The sequence below is a fragment of the Pseudochaenichthys georgianus genome, unplaced genomic scaffold, assembly GCF_902827115.2.
Source record: "Pseudochaenichthys georgianus unplaced genomic scaffold, fPseGeo1.2 scaffold_881_arrow_ctg1, whole genome shotgun sequence".
Lineage (NCBI taxonomy): Eukaryota > Metazoa > Chordata > Actinopteri > Perciformes > Channichthyidae > Pseudochaenichthys > Pseudochaenichthys georgianus.
This window is the reverse complement of record NW_027263418.1, coordinates 44,715-59,887: the sequence shown is the minus strand read 5'-3', so window position 1 is coordinate 59,887 and position 15,173 is coordinate 44,715. Positions and strand designations below refer to the sequence as shown.

The 15,173-nt window shown below is 38.9% G+C and overlaps 2 long non-coding RNA genes and 1 pseudogene across 2 annotated transcripts; 2 read left to right on the top strand and 1 right to left on the bottom strand.

The window, feature by feature from the left end:
- The first annotated feature begins 2,022 nt into the window (after positions 1 to 2,022).
- Positions 2,023 to 9,611, top strand: LOC117444671 (uncharacterized). Its single transcript, XR_004551838.2, has 3 exons — positions 2,023 to 2,288; positions 3,233 to 3,408; positions 8,755 to 9,611. It is a non-coding gene; the product is annotated as an uncharacterized lncRNA (long non-coding RNA).
- A 1,789-nt stretch (positions 9,612 to 11,400) lies between these two features.
- On the top strand, positions 11,401 to 11,535 carry LOC117444674 (U1 spliceosomal RNA; annotated as a pseudogene).
- Positions 11,536 to 13,425: 1,890 nt separating this feature from the next.
- On the bottom strand, positions 13,426 to 14,951 carry LOC139433663 (uncharacterized). The gene is made up of 4 exons (XR_011643052.1): positions 14,755 to 14,951; positions 14,399 to 14,558; positions 13,806 to 13,949; positions 13,426 to 13,644 (listed from the first exon to the last, which is right to left on the bottom strand). It is a non-coding gene; the product is annotated as an uncharacterized lncRNA (long non-coding RNA).
- Positions 14,952 to 15,173: the final 222 nt, after the last annotated feature.

Here is a 15,173-nt window from a genome sequence, read left to right as displayed (position 1 = left end):
CCAAGCCGGAGCCTGGAGAAACGGGGGACGTGCTTCGAACCTTAGTGTGATTGACTGAGTCGCTCGTTTTCTTTCCCACCCCTTATCCATTAGATGGATTTAATTAATGCTATCAAAGAGTCCATATCAGAACATTCCTTAGCTGTTGAATAACGTCGTACAAAGCTAGTGTGTAATAATCCCACACAGGTCACCTAGCTGGCGTCTCAGAGAATGGAAATGAATGATTACTGATGGAATAATAACTTCAAAATCCACTACTTTAGGGTCCAAGTCTAATTTTAACTAATCTAGGAATCCAATACCTTAAAATCCCACCTTATGAGTCTCAGGCCGTGGTCAATTGGATTGTCGCGAAGAGTTCGTCTCTGTTGTCCGAGAGTATCAAGCAGAACATCCCCACACAATGACATGGTCATTGAGGAGTTAGGGTGTAACCATTAGGGTGACCCAGCTTAATTATGATAGGGTGGGAATGTTTCTGACAAAATAAAACATAATAATAGTCCATATCAGAACATTCCTTAGCTGTTGAATAACGTCGTACAAAGCTAGTGTGTAACAATCCCACACAGGTCACCTAGCTGGCGTCTCAGAGAATGGAAATGAATGATTACTGATGGAATAATAACTTCAAAATCCACTACTTTAGGGTCCAAGTCTAATTTTAACTAATCTAGGAATCCAATACCTTAAAATCCCACCTTATGAGTCTCAGGCCGTGGTCAATTGGATTGTCGCGAAGAGTTCGTCTCTGTTGTCCGAGAGTATCAAGCAGAACATCCCCACACAATGACATGGTCATTGAGGAGTTAGGGTGTAACCATTAGGGTGACCCAGTTTAATTATGGTAGGGTGGGAATGTTTCTGACAAAATAAAACATAATAATAGTATAGGATTTTATTCTTAGAATACATCTTAATTTAATATATTTATTTACTAATGAGTGTACCATTTTATCTATCCTATCACTGTACATGATTTACTTAAACCTTAGTCGGACCACGAAACTTTGTGGTGAGACTAACAAGTGGAAGAGGTCAACTGACCGATTCTACTGAATAAAGGCGTTTACATGTCTGCTTATATTCACTCCAGATGGAGGGCCTGTGATGGCATTTAGTTCATGAAATCACTAGTCATGGCCAATATCTCTCTAATTAATCTTATTTTTAGCTCACTTTCATTCTAAAATTAATCATCCCGACAATCGGTTTTAATATTAGAGTTTACCACTAAAATAGTTAAAACTTACTTATTTTAAACTGTCTACCTCTACCTCTTTCTCTTTTACCCGAACCTTTCCCCTCTCGGACCCTCAGGGGTGCCGCCAGAGGGTAACAGGTTTGAGAGTGACGCCTATCCCGGCTCGGGGAGCAGAGAATTATTCACTGACCTTCTCCCTATCTCTCGATGCTGCCAAATAATATCCCAGCAGGGATATGTGTCCCAACAGGGACACACTTCTCTCTCCCTCTCTTTCTCTCCCTATATCTCTCTCCCTATCCTCACCCTATTTCTAAATTAGAATTATTAATAAGTTGGGCATTTGACCATTAAATATTACCATTTGGTTCAAAGTTTTTAGAATCTCCTTACTTTTACTTGAAGAATAATATAGCAATGTAATAAATATACTACTAATACCTTAGTCAGACCACGAAACTTTGTGGTGAGACTAAAAAGTGGAAGAAGTTAACTGACCAATTCTACTGAGTGAAGATGTTTAAATGTCTGCTTTTATTCACTCCTAAATCTTAAAATGTATCGGAATGCAAATAGAAGTGTAACCTATCTTATAGACATGGTATAATGATTATAGTTTTATCTTGACAATATATCTTTATTTATTTACTAATTAGTTTATCATTTAAACTTTTCTCTCTTATATAGATTAATACATTAAGGTTGGAATGAGTTAAAAATAATGAAAACATTTTTAAAAAAATAATAATAATAAATAAATAATAAAAAAATTAATGATGCTAAATTATACTAATGCTAATTTAGGCTAATGCTAATAGTGACGTCACGACCATAGGACATTTGAACCTTGACCCGGTTACTTTACTACCTCCTAATCCTCCATCTTGGCTAAGCTAACAGGAGCTAATGGGGAAAGTCAAAGTTTTAGAACCGCGTGAACTATTCACCTTTGACCTGTGGGTTTGACATTCAACTAACCACAACACGTGATTTAATTGCGAACAATGTACTTCCTGGTTCATGAGACTTTCCCGCCAGCTCGGACTAGTCACTTCCTGTCTGGTGACTCCGAGGAGATGCGGTATGTCAGAAAGTATTGGGAAAAAAATAATAAGGAAATGTGTTAAAAGTGCTTGTTTTAGACGGATTAATCTAGGTCTACTCAACTACATTTAATTGTTTACATTAGTTAAACCTTATATTAAGACACAACTTGGGGAAAACTTGCTTTAAAAGCTTTATAAATGCTTCGTTGTGCAGTGTACAGGCACAAATAAACGGTGGAGGAGAATTGTAACGCTATTGCATATGAATAAATAGATTTTTCAATATTGACAGCAACCAGGTTTAATTATTATAATCCCAGAGCTGCTATACCAAGACTCATTTGAGAAAAATAGGCTTCAAATACTTACATTAATGAGATCGTTTTTTTGTTAGCTCACAAGCTAGCCACTACTTACTCACAAGCTAGCCAGAGTTTATTAACTCGGTTCTTCTCTTTTTTTCTCTCTAATTTATACGGATTAAATGATCATTATAAATCGGGTGTGATCAGGTTTAATTACTAAAATATTAGCAGTACTAACCATAGACTCATTTAAGGAATAATAGGCTTAAAATGCTTACATTAAATAGGTCGTTTTTTTGTTAGCTCACAAGCTAGCCACTGCTTACTCACAAGCTAACCAGAGTTTATTAACTCGGTCCTTCTCTTTTCTCTCTAATTTATACGGATTAAGTGATCATTATAAATAGGTTTTATTTTATACACTTTCAATATAACTGAGGAGCCTGCATTAGGTATTAAATGCTACAGATTTTTCCTCTGCAGCCTCACTTGTTTAACTATGGGATACTTTAATCATAATAATCATTCCCTTTTAATGAGTACTGTTTTATTTACAGTTTAGATTTAGATTCAGACCTGTCGGATGGGTAAGGGGAGGTGTATTTGTTTCTAGTCAGACAGCGCCCCATCGCTGTTCATGATTGATGAAATCCGGTTCCCCCCAAACTTGACAGGTCTGTTCTTAATTGTGGCAGTCTAACCCTCAGTCGGATCTCAGTTGACCGGGACTAATAAGGAAATCGTGGGTCGTTTCGGTTTGACTGTGCCCCTTCGCAGCGGAGGTTTGGTGAGCCCGTTCTCCCAGTTCCTGCCTGTTAGGTCCATGCGGGTGCGGTACAGCACTCTTCAGGTATTACACTTCACATTAGTTTCTTGACACAAAACTTACTTCGGGTCTCCTGTTCCAAGGTATTTTTCCCATCACTGACAGGGGGTAATCCACTTTATTCTGGTCTATTTACCCAATATTTAAATCTGGTTTATTATCAACATAGTGAGTGTATATATCTCTACAGATAGTGGTCAAATCTATTCTTTGAGTCTCTTGACCCAATACTCAATTCTGGTTTACTAATTCTCAGGGTGTTTATACAGTTCCCTTTACCCAGGGTGATTACATATATTTCATTATGGTCTGTTGACCCAGTGGGTGTCTCTCCACCTCAAAAGCTCACGGACCTGACCTACCTACCAGTCCTTTTCCCCAAGTTGGGACCGTTTAGAAAACAACACAGCACCAGGATTGATCACCTGGGGCGACCGTCCTGAAGTAGGGGTGTCTGGAGATAATGGTCGAAACCCCCTGTGACCTTCAGGTTCATTCACTGACGATGTGTTCCAAACATGATAAAGGACTATTTTGTACTACCAAATACTTATATTTGGTAGTACAAAAAAACTACTGACTATTTTTCACTAGGGCGATGGAACTATTGGTTCCACAATATGGTTACTAGAGAGATTCTTAACAATTGTTTAATTCCACTTATTATATTATTTAGTTATCACAAGATAGATTCATTTTGATGAGGTTTTTCTGCATTCTGCACTTCCTTGGGTCACTCCCCTCTGTCGTCACTAGATGGAGGCAGAGGTACTTTAGATGGAGGGCCTGTGACTGCATTTAGTGCATGAAATCACTAATCATGAACAATATCTCTCTAATCAATCTTATTTTTAGCTCACTTTCATTCCAAAAGTACACATGGTTTTTATTTAATCGGTCAAGTCTCCTTACATAACTGGAATATATCTGATGTATCAATATTTTTATCAATATAGATAAGGTGATAATCATATTCCTCCATTATTTAGCAATACATTTAGCATCTTATTTTTAATCTGACTCCTAAAACTTAATCACTCAGACCTAATACCTAAACTTAAGTGAGGGCACCATCTTATGTTCAACAATAAATGTAGCACTTAATCCTTTAACCACTCAGACCTAATACCTAAACTTAAGTTAGTGCACCATCTTATGTTCAACAATAAATGTAGCACTTAATCCTTAATCTTACTCCTAAACTTAACCACTCAGACCTAATACCTAAACTTAAGTTAGTATGCATCAAATAGTGCATCATCTTATGTTCAACAATAAATGTAGCACTTAATTCTTAATCTTACTCCTAAACTCAACCATTCAGACCTTATGCCTAAACTTAAGTTAATACTCTTCAATTAATAGACCATCATATTCTTAATTTAAACTCTAAACCTAACCACTCTGTCTCCTTGCCTAAAGTACTTCTCCATAAAAAGTTATTTGACTTTCAATTAAAATAATTATAAATCAACTTATAGTACACTTTTCTCTAAATCCAAATTGAATTTGGAAATATAATTTAGTTGTTTCCTCAGTCAGACCTCGGCCTACCATGACTGGTAAGGAGAGGTGTGATTCTTTTTAAACAGGCGGTACTTTGACGCGGCAAGGTTTGGATGGACCGTCTGACTCTCAACTAAAACCACTTCAATTAACTATTGGTACACTCTTAACTAAATATCCAATAATAGACCATCTTCAGTCTAACTGCGGACTATTTTGTTCCCCAAGAATACCAATTTACCCTTAATCTGACCTTTAACCTTGAACACTATGGCTCTTGGCCTAAATCTAAACCACATTATCTCCCCACTTTTTCACTCTGACCTTTCTTTCCTACCCCCTTTCCGGATCGAACCCTTCGGGGTGGCGAATGGAAACTGGCCATAAACAGATACAGCCATTGCGGCAAGAGGAGGTGTCCGCCGTAACCACAGCTAGCCTCCTTGTCTCTGTCCTTCAAGCTTAATTACTCTGTCTACTTCACCTTTACACACTTATGATTCAGTCATGATGCTAAGCTAGAGCATGCGCCGACAATGCCTCTAGTGCGTGTGCCTTTCCTTGGATCTCTGTATAACCATGAAGTCGTTGGGCGACATGGGGAGATCTGGTGGCCCTTACAAAAACCTAACCCAAGCCGGAGCCTGGAGAAACGGGGGACGTGCTTCGAACCTTAGTGTGATTGACTGAGTCGCTCGTTTTCTTTCCCACCCCTTATCCATTAGATGGATTTAATTAATGCTATCAAAGAGTCCATATCAGAACATTCCTTAGCTGTTGAATAACGTCGTACAAAGCTAGTGTGTAATAATCCCACACAGGTCACCTAGCTGGCGTCTCAGAGAATGGAAATGAATGATTACTGATGGAATAATAACTTCAAAATCCACTACTTTAGGGTCCAAGTCTAATTTTAACTAATCTAGGAATCCAATACCTTAAAATCCCACCTTATGAGTCTCAGGCCGTGGTCAATTGGATTGTCGCGAAGAGTTCGTCTCTGTTGTCCGAGAGTATCAAGCAGAACATCCCCACACAATGACATGGTCATTGAGGAGTTAGGGTGTAACCATTAGGGTGACCCAGCTTAATTATGATAGGGTGGGAATGTTTCTGACAAAATAAAACATAATAATAGTCCATATCAGAACATTCCTTAGCTGTTGAATAACGTCGTACAAAGCTAGTGTGTAATAATCCCACACAGGTCACCTAGCTGGCGTCTCAGAGAATGGAAATGAATGATTACTGATGGAATAATAACTTCAAAATCCACTACTTTAGGGTCCAAGTCTAATTTTAACTAATCTAGGAATCCAATACCTTAAAATCCCACCTTAGGAGTCTCAGGCCGTGGTCAATTGGATTGTCGCGAAGAGTTCGTCTCTGTTGTCCGAGAGTATCAAGCAGAACATCCCCACACAATGACATGGTCATTGAGGAGTTAGGGTGTAACCATTAGGGTGACCCAGTTTAATTATGGTAGGGTGGGAATGTTTCTGACAAAATAAAACATAATAATAGTATAGGATTTTATTCTTAGAATACATCTTAATTTAATATATTTATTTACTAAGGAGTGTACCATTTTATCTATCCTATCACTGTACATGATTTACTTAAACCTTAGTCGGACCACGAAACTTTGTGGTGAGACTAACAAGTGGAAGAGGTCAACTGACCGATTCTACTGAATAAAGGCGTTTACATGTCTGCTTATATTCACTCCAGATGGAGGGCCTGTGATGGCATTTAGTTCATGAAATCACTAGTCATGGCCAATATCTCTCTAATTAATCTTATTTTTAGCTCACTTTCATTCTAAAATTAATCATCCCGACAATCGGTTTTAATATTAGAGTTTACCACTAAAATAGTTAAAACTTACTTATTTTAAACTGTCTACCTCTACCTCTTTCTCTTTTACCCGAACCTTTCCCCTCTCGGACCCTCAGGGGTGCCGCCAGAGGGTAACAGGTTTGAGAGTGACGCCTATCCCGGCTCGGGGAGCAGAGAATTATTCACTGACCTTCTCCCTATCTCTCGATGCTGCCAAATAATATCCCAGCAGGGATATGTGTCCCAACAGGGACACACTTCTCTCTCCCTCTCTTTCTCTCCCTATATCTCTCTCCCTATCCTCACCCTATTTCTAAATTAGAATTATTAATAAGTTGGGCATTTGACCATTAAATATTACCATTTGGTTCAAAGTTTTTAGAATCTCCTTACTTTTACTTGAAGAATAATATAGCAATGTAATAAATATACTACTAATACCTTAGTCAGACCACGAAACTTTGTGGTGAGACTAAAAAGTGGAAGAAGTTAACTGACCAATTCTACTGAGTGAAGATGTTTAAATGTCTGCTTTTATTCACTCCTAAATCTTAAAATGTATCGGAATGCAAATAGAAGTGTAACCTATCTTATAGACATGGTATAATGATTATAGTTTTATCTTGACAATATATCTTTATTTATTTACTAATTAGTTTATCATTTAAACTTTTCTCTCTTATATAGATTAATACATTAAGGTTGGAATGAGTTAAAAATAATGAAAACATTTTAAAAAAAAATAATAATAAAATAAATAATAAAAAAATTAATGATGCTAAATTATACTAATGCTAATTTAGGCTAATGCTAATAGTGACGTCACGACCATAGGACATTTGAACCTTGACCCGGTTACTTTACTACCTCCTAATCCTCCATCTTGGCTAAGCTAACAGGAGCTAATGGGGAAAGTCAAAGTTTTAGAACCGCGTGAACTATTCACCTTTGACCTGTGGGTTTGACATTCAACTAACCACAACACGTGATTTAATTGCGAACAATGTACTTCCTGGTTCATGAGACTTTCCCGCCAGCTCGGACTAGTCACTTCCTGTCTGGTGACTCCGAGGAGATGCGGTATGTCAGAAAGTATTGGGAAAAAAATAATAAGGAAATGTGTTAAAAGTGCTTGTTTTAGACGGATTAATCTAGGTCTACTCAACTACATTTAATTGTTTACATTAGTTAAACCTTATATTAAGACACAACTTGGGGAAAACTTGCTTTAAAAGCTTTATAAATGCTTCGTTGTGCAGTGTACAGGCACAAATAAACGGTGGAGGAGAATTGTAACGCTATTGCATATGAATAAATAGATTTTTCAATATTGACAGCAACCAGGTTTAATTATTATAATCCCAGAGCTGCTATACCAAGACTCATTTGAGAAAAATAGGCTTCAAATACTTACATTAATGAGATCGTTTTTTTGTTAGCTCACAAGCTAGCCACTACTTACTCACAAGCTAGCCAGAGTTTATTAACTCGGTTCTTCTCTTTTTTTTCTCTCTAATTTATACGGATTAAATGATCATTATAAATCGGGTGTGATCAGGTTTAATTACTAAAATATTAGCAGTACTAACCATAGACTCATTTAAGGAATAATAGGCTTAAAATGCTTACATTAAATAGGTCGTTTTTTTGTTAGCTCACAAGCTAGCCACTGCTTACTCACAAGCTAACCAGAGTTTATTAACTCGGTCCTTCTCTTTTCTCTCTAATTTATACGGATTAAGTGATCATTATAAATAGGTTTTATTTTATACACTTTCAATATAACTGAGGAGCCTGCATTAGGTATTAAATGCTACAGATTTTTCCTCTGCAGCCTCACTTGTTTAACTATGGGATACTTTAATCATAATAATCATTCCCTTTTAATGAGTACTGTTTTATTTACAGTTTAGATTTAGATTCAGACCTGTCGGATGGGTAAGGGGAGGTGTATTTGTTTCCAGTCAGACAGCGCCCCATCGCTGTTCATGATTGATGAAATCCGGTTCCCCCCAAACTTGACAGGTCTGTTCTTAATTGTGGCAGTCTAACCCTCAGTCGGATCTCAGTTGACCGGGACTAATAAGGAAATCGTGGGTCGTTTCGGTTTGACTGTGCCCCTTCGCAGCGGAGGTTTGGTGAGCCCGTTCTCCCAGTTCCCTGCCTGTTAGGTCCATGCGGGTGCGGTACAGCACTCTTCAGGTATTACACTTCACATTAGTTTCTTGACACAAAACTTACTTCGGGTCTCCTGTTCCAAGGTATTTTTCCCATCACTGACAGGGGGTAATCCACTTTATTCTGGTCTATTTACCCAATATTTAAATCTGGTTTATTATCAACATAGTGAGTGTATATATCTCTACAGATAGTGGTCAAATCTATTCTTTGAGTCTCTTGACCCAATACTCAATTCTGGTTTACTAATTCTCAGGGTGTTTATACAGTTCCCTTTACCCAGGGTGATTACATATATTTCATTATGGTCTGTTGACCCAGTGGGTGTCTCTCCACCTCAAAAGCTCACGGACCTGACCTACCTACCAGTCCTTTTCCCCAAGTTGGGACCGTTTAGAAAACAACACAGCACCAGGATTGATCACCTGGGGCGACCGTCCTGAAGTAGGGGTGTCTGGAGATAATGGTCGAAACCCCCTGTGACCTTCAGGTTCATTCACTGACGATGTGTTCCAAACATGATAAAGGACTATTTTGTACTACCAAATACTTATATTTGGTAGTACAAAAAAACTACTGACTATTTTTCACTAGGGCGATGGAACTATTGGTTCCACAATATGGTTACTAGAGAGATTCTTAACAATTGTTTAATTCCACTTATTACATTATTTAGTTATCACAAGATAGATTCATTTTGATGAGGTTTTTCTGCATTCTGCACTTCCTTCGGTCACTCCCCTCTGTCGTCACTAGATGGAGGCAGAGGTACTTTAGATGGAGGGCCTGTGACTGCATTTAGTGCATGAAATCACTAATCATGAACAATATCTCTCTAATCAATCTTATTTTTAGCTCACTTTCATTCCAAAAGTACACATGATTTGTATTTAATCGGTCAAGTCTCCTTACATAACTGGAATATATCTGATGTATAAATATTTTTATCAATATAGATAAGGTGATAATCATATTCCTCCATTATTTAGCAATACATTTAGCATCATATTTTTAATCTGACTCCTAAAACTTAATCACTCAGACCTAATACCTAAACTTAAGTGAGGGCACCATCTTATGTTCAACAATAAATGTAGCACTTGATCCTTAATCTTACTCCTAAACTTAACCACTCAGACCTAATACCTAAACTTAAGTTAGTATGCATCAATAGTGCATCATCTTATGTTCAACAATAAATGTAGCACTTAATCCTTAATCTTACTCCTAAACTTAACCACTCAGACCTAATACCTAAACTTAAGTTAGTGCACCATCTTATGTTCAACAATAAATGTAGCACTTGATCCTTAATCTTACTCCTAAACTTAACCACTCAGACCTAATACCTAAACTTAAGTTAGTGCACCATCTTATGTTCAACAATAAATGTAGCACTTGATCCTTAATCTTACTCCTAAACTTAACCACTCAGACCTAATACCTAAACTTAAGTTAGTATGCATCAAATAGTGCATCATCTTATGTTCAACAATAAATGTAGCACTTAATCCTTAATCTTACTCCTAAACTTAACCATTCAGACCTTATGCCTAAACTTAAGTTAATACTCTTCAATTAATAGACCATCATATTCTTAATGTAAACTCTAAACCTAACCACTCTGTCTCCTTGCCTAAAGTACTTCTCCATAAAAAGTTATTTGACTTTCAATTCAAATAATTATAAATCAACTTATGATACACTTTTCTCTAAATCCAAATTGAATTTGGAAATATAATTTAGTTGTTTCCTCAGTCAGACCTCGGCCTACCATGACTGGTAAGGAGAGGTGTGATTCTTTTTAAACAGGCGGTACTTTGACGCGGCAAGGTTTGGATGGACCGTCTGACTCTCAACTAAAACCACTTCAATTAACTATTGGTACACTCTTAACTAAATATCCAATAATAGACCATCTTCAGTCTAACTGCGGACTATTTTGTTCCCCAAGAATACCAATTTACCCTTAATCTGACCTTTAACCTTGAACACTATGGCTCTTGGCCTAAATCTAAACCACATTATCTCCCCACTTTTTCACTCTGACCTTTCTTTCCTACCCCCTTTCCGGATCGAACCCTTCGGGGTGGCGAATGGAAACTGGCCATAAACAGATACAGCCATTGCGGCAAGAGGAGGTGTCCGCCGTAACCACAGCTAGCCTCCTTGTCTCTGTCCTTCAAGCTTAATTACTCTGTCTACTTCACCTTTACACACTTATGATTCAGTCATGATGCTAAGCTAGAGCATGCGCCGACAATGCCTCTAGTGCGTGTGCCTTTCCTTGGATCTCTGTATAACCATGAAGTCGTTGGGCGACATGGGGAGATCTGGTGGCCCTTACAAAAACCTAACCCTAACCCTAACCCTAACCCTAACCCTAACCCTAACCCTATAATTGTGTTTTTTTTTAAAACAGGAAAATGTACCTGCAAGTTTGTCCTTTGTAAATTATGTGCCTTAATACCAATAAAGCGTCTACAAATTGAAAAATTGAATTGGTTCACCCAGGGCGAGGTTCGGCCATTGCACCCCGGCTATGCTGACCGCTGCGAATTCCCCAAATGTGGGAATCTCGACTGCATAATTTGTGGTAGTGGGGGACTGCGTTCGCGCTCTCCCCTGATTATAGTGTTGAAGAAAAGGTCAAAGACAACCTGGCTACAGCTTGCATGTGTGGCGGCTTCTTTGCTCCAGGAGAGACTTTCTGGAGCCAATGTCCTCCCCAGAGCGTGTCCTTCCTTTGGGCTCAAAATATCTCTGTCCCTTGCAGTGAGCCTCACTCTGCGTGCCACACTCCAGAGCCAAGGAAGTTCAATTTGTCAACTTTAGCGTCTTTGGCATTGAGTCCAAAAAAGATACGCTGCTGATGTGCTGCAGTTTCTGCCCTCAATTGAAACCATCTATAGCGGCAATCGCTCATCAAAAAAAGCCATTCATGGAGGTTAGCAGCCAGAGTTCCCAACGCGTGTTATGGTGAAGGATGAGGTCCACCATGATGTAATTTGTATGCTTTATTTCTTTATAAAATGTTAAAATGTTCTTTTAGGCCTATCTAAAATCTTGGTTAACATATCACAATGACGCACACGCTCAGACACGGTCAACAAGTTTGAAAAATGTGTGTCTTCCTCTCTAACCTCTCATCTAACCTCTTGATTACCTCCCCAGATAGCAAAAAAGGTTTGGCCCAGATTCGGCCCACACAAAACACCTTCATCTGGCCCACATACCGCATGGAATGATGGCACTTAGGCGCTCCGCTCCTGTTTGCCAGATCTGGGCCACAAGCAAGCCATAGCAATGCCACATGTCAACCATAAACGAACCACATAAACCAGAACTGGCCCTAATCTGGGCCATGGTTAGTTTTCATTCTGGCCCAGATCCGGCCCACATTCCATATCCTTATCTGGCCCACATACCGCATGGAATGATGGCACTTAGGCGCTCCGCTCCTGTTTGCCAGATCTGGGCCACAAGCAAGCCATAGCAATGCCACATGTCAACCATAAACGAACCACATAAACCAGAACTGGCCCTAATGTGGGCCATGGTTAGTTTTCATTCTGGCCCAGATCCGGCCCACATTCCATATCCTTATCTGGCCCAAATACAGCATGGAGTGATGGCACTGGGGCGTTCCACTCGTTGGCCAGAACTGGCCCTAATCTGGGCCACAATTAGTTTTAATTCTGGCCCAGATCCGGCCCACATTCCATATCCTTATCTGGCCCACATACCGCGTGGAATGATGGCACTTAGGCGCTCCGCTCCTGTTTGCCAGATCTGGGCCACAAGCAAGCCATAGCAATGACACATGTCAACCATAAACGAACCACATAAACCAGAACTGGCCCTAATCTGGGCCACGGTTAGTTTTCATTCTGGCCCAGATCCGGCCCACATTCCATATCCTTATCTGGCCCAAATACTGCATGGAGTGATGGCACTGGGGCGTTCCACTCGTTGGCCAGAACTGGCCCTAATCTGGGCCACGGTTAGTTTTCATTCTGGCCCACATTCCGTATCCTCATCCGGCCCAAATGCTGCATGGAATTATGGCACTTTGACGGTCAGGTGATGTTTACCAGATTTGTGCCACAAGCAGGTCAAAGCATGGCCACATGTCAGCCAAGAATGACCCAAATAAACCAGACCTATCCCTAAAAAGCCATTAAAACTTTGGTGACCCAATGACTGAATATCAATGACACTGTGTATTCTGCAACAGCAATATTCAACATACAGTAAATACAAATGTCAAAATGGCCTCCCAAAAGTTGCATCAATAAATTACAACAGATGAACCAAACGTTTTTTTTAATGATTGTATCATCATTTATTAATATTGGTGATGAACTAGCCACTGCATCATTACATTTTTAAAATAACTGGGATACAATCCAACCATGCCAAAATAACAGCATAATAAACAAAAACAAAATAGCTGTATAGTAAAGCAACTTTGAAAAAACACGCAATTCTAAAAAAAAGCTTAGCTCCCCAAATAAACAAACTCTTCTGCAGACTCAGTGACATTTCAGATTTATTTTATTGATTTTCTTGTGAAAACAGAACTAAAACAGAATACTTGTAGAACCATAGGGTTAAACCTAACCCTGCTCAACCAAAATTAACGAACTTTTGCCGACCTTGGCAAGGGAACAACCTGGACATTTTATCGATGGATTTATCGACCTCCTTGACTGGGCCCATGAGAATCTTGAAGGCCTATAAGGAATGCACAAACAAATAAACTCTGTTGACTCAGTAACAGATAACAATCAAACGTACAAAACCGCAAACAAAATACAATTCCTTATGTATATGCTATATTATATATTACAAATTATTATACATATATTGCAAAATAGATATTGTAACTGACTTACAGGTTTCTTGGACAGCTCGTCTTCGTTCCTCTCTCTCTCTTCTACCTCCATCTCGGTCGCCCGCAAGGTGAAGCCATTTTTTTATGTAGGATTCTACCTCTTGGTCTGTTGCTGTCGCTGTGAGCCTGTTGTTTCTGACAGTCCCTAAAAGTAGAGAACATTGTAAAGCCTTGGATGGATTGCACAATTTAGGACCCAATCTGGGGACCTACGGATCAGCCAAGTGCATGGCGTGCTGTGTCTGACGAATTCAGTGGTGATGGCACTTTGAGAACATTCTGGCCATGGCAGAGGACGCCCTTTGCCTCTACTCAACAGCTTGACGCCTGCTAGTAAAATCGGACTGCAGCTGATCCAGAATTTCTCAATGAGGGAGAAAGAGTAGATGTGCTTCCAGCCTCTTTTCAGAGTTTATTTTTTAAGTTTTTATGTGGCAAACCATGTTAAACAAATTATTCTTTTATATGTCTTTTTCTACCAAGAGTAATTTGAATTGGTTGAATCTAGGATCAGTAAGTACTAACTGAGTGTCAAACATGCAAGAAAAGAGGACTGGACTTATTAGACTGATGACAGCGCAATGTAACACTTACCAGTAATGACATCTTTAAGTTGCAGTCTGTGGAATGCTGTTTTCCCATTGATGCCACGCCAGTTGAGCTGTTTGGCAAGGGAGTTGGTAAAACAGTGTTTCATCACTCGCCAAACGCAATCCTTAACGTCCAGTCCTCCAATGACACTCAATGCAGTAATCTGAAAAAGATCATTTAAAAGCTAAGGATCCAGTCACAATAACCTAATTTAAAAAAAAAAACATTATTTCCCTTTTCCCATAGCTGATATTTAGCATCACTGCTGTCCAACATACAACTTAGGTGGCAAGTAAAATATTAACAATAGTTTCAAATTGGGTCCCCCATCCTTTTAAGTTGGTAAGGGCAATTATTACCATTTTGTTTTGAAGGTCTGCCTCTTCCCTCACACGTTTCTCCAGAGCCAGCAGGGAGGTTACATCTTTTAGCGGCAGTATATCTCTGCCAAGGGGATCCGGCCCACCAGCAGGTTCGCCAGGAATTTTCTGCATGGTCATCTGAATGACTTTGAGTTGATCCATCATCATCTCTTGATTCGTAAGAAGTCTATGCAGAAGAGCTAAAAATAAGGACATTCAACATATATAAATTAGGGCTGTCAGTCGATTAAAATATTTAATCGCGATTAATCACATGATTGTCCATAGTTAATCGCGATTAATCGCAAATTAATCGCACATTTTGTATCTGTTCTAAATGTACCTTAGGGGAATATTTTTCAAGTTTTTAATAGTCTTATCAACATATGAGTGGACAAATATGCTTTATGCTAATG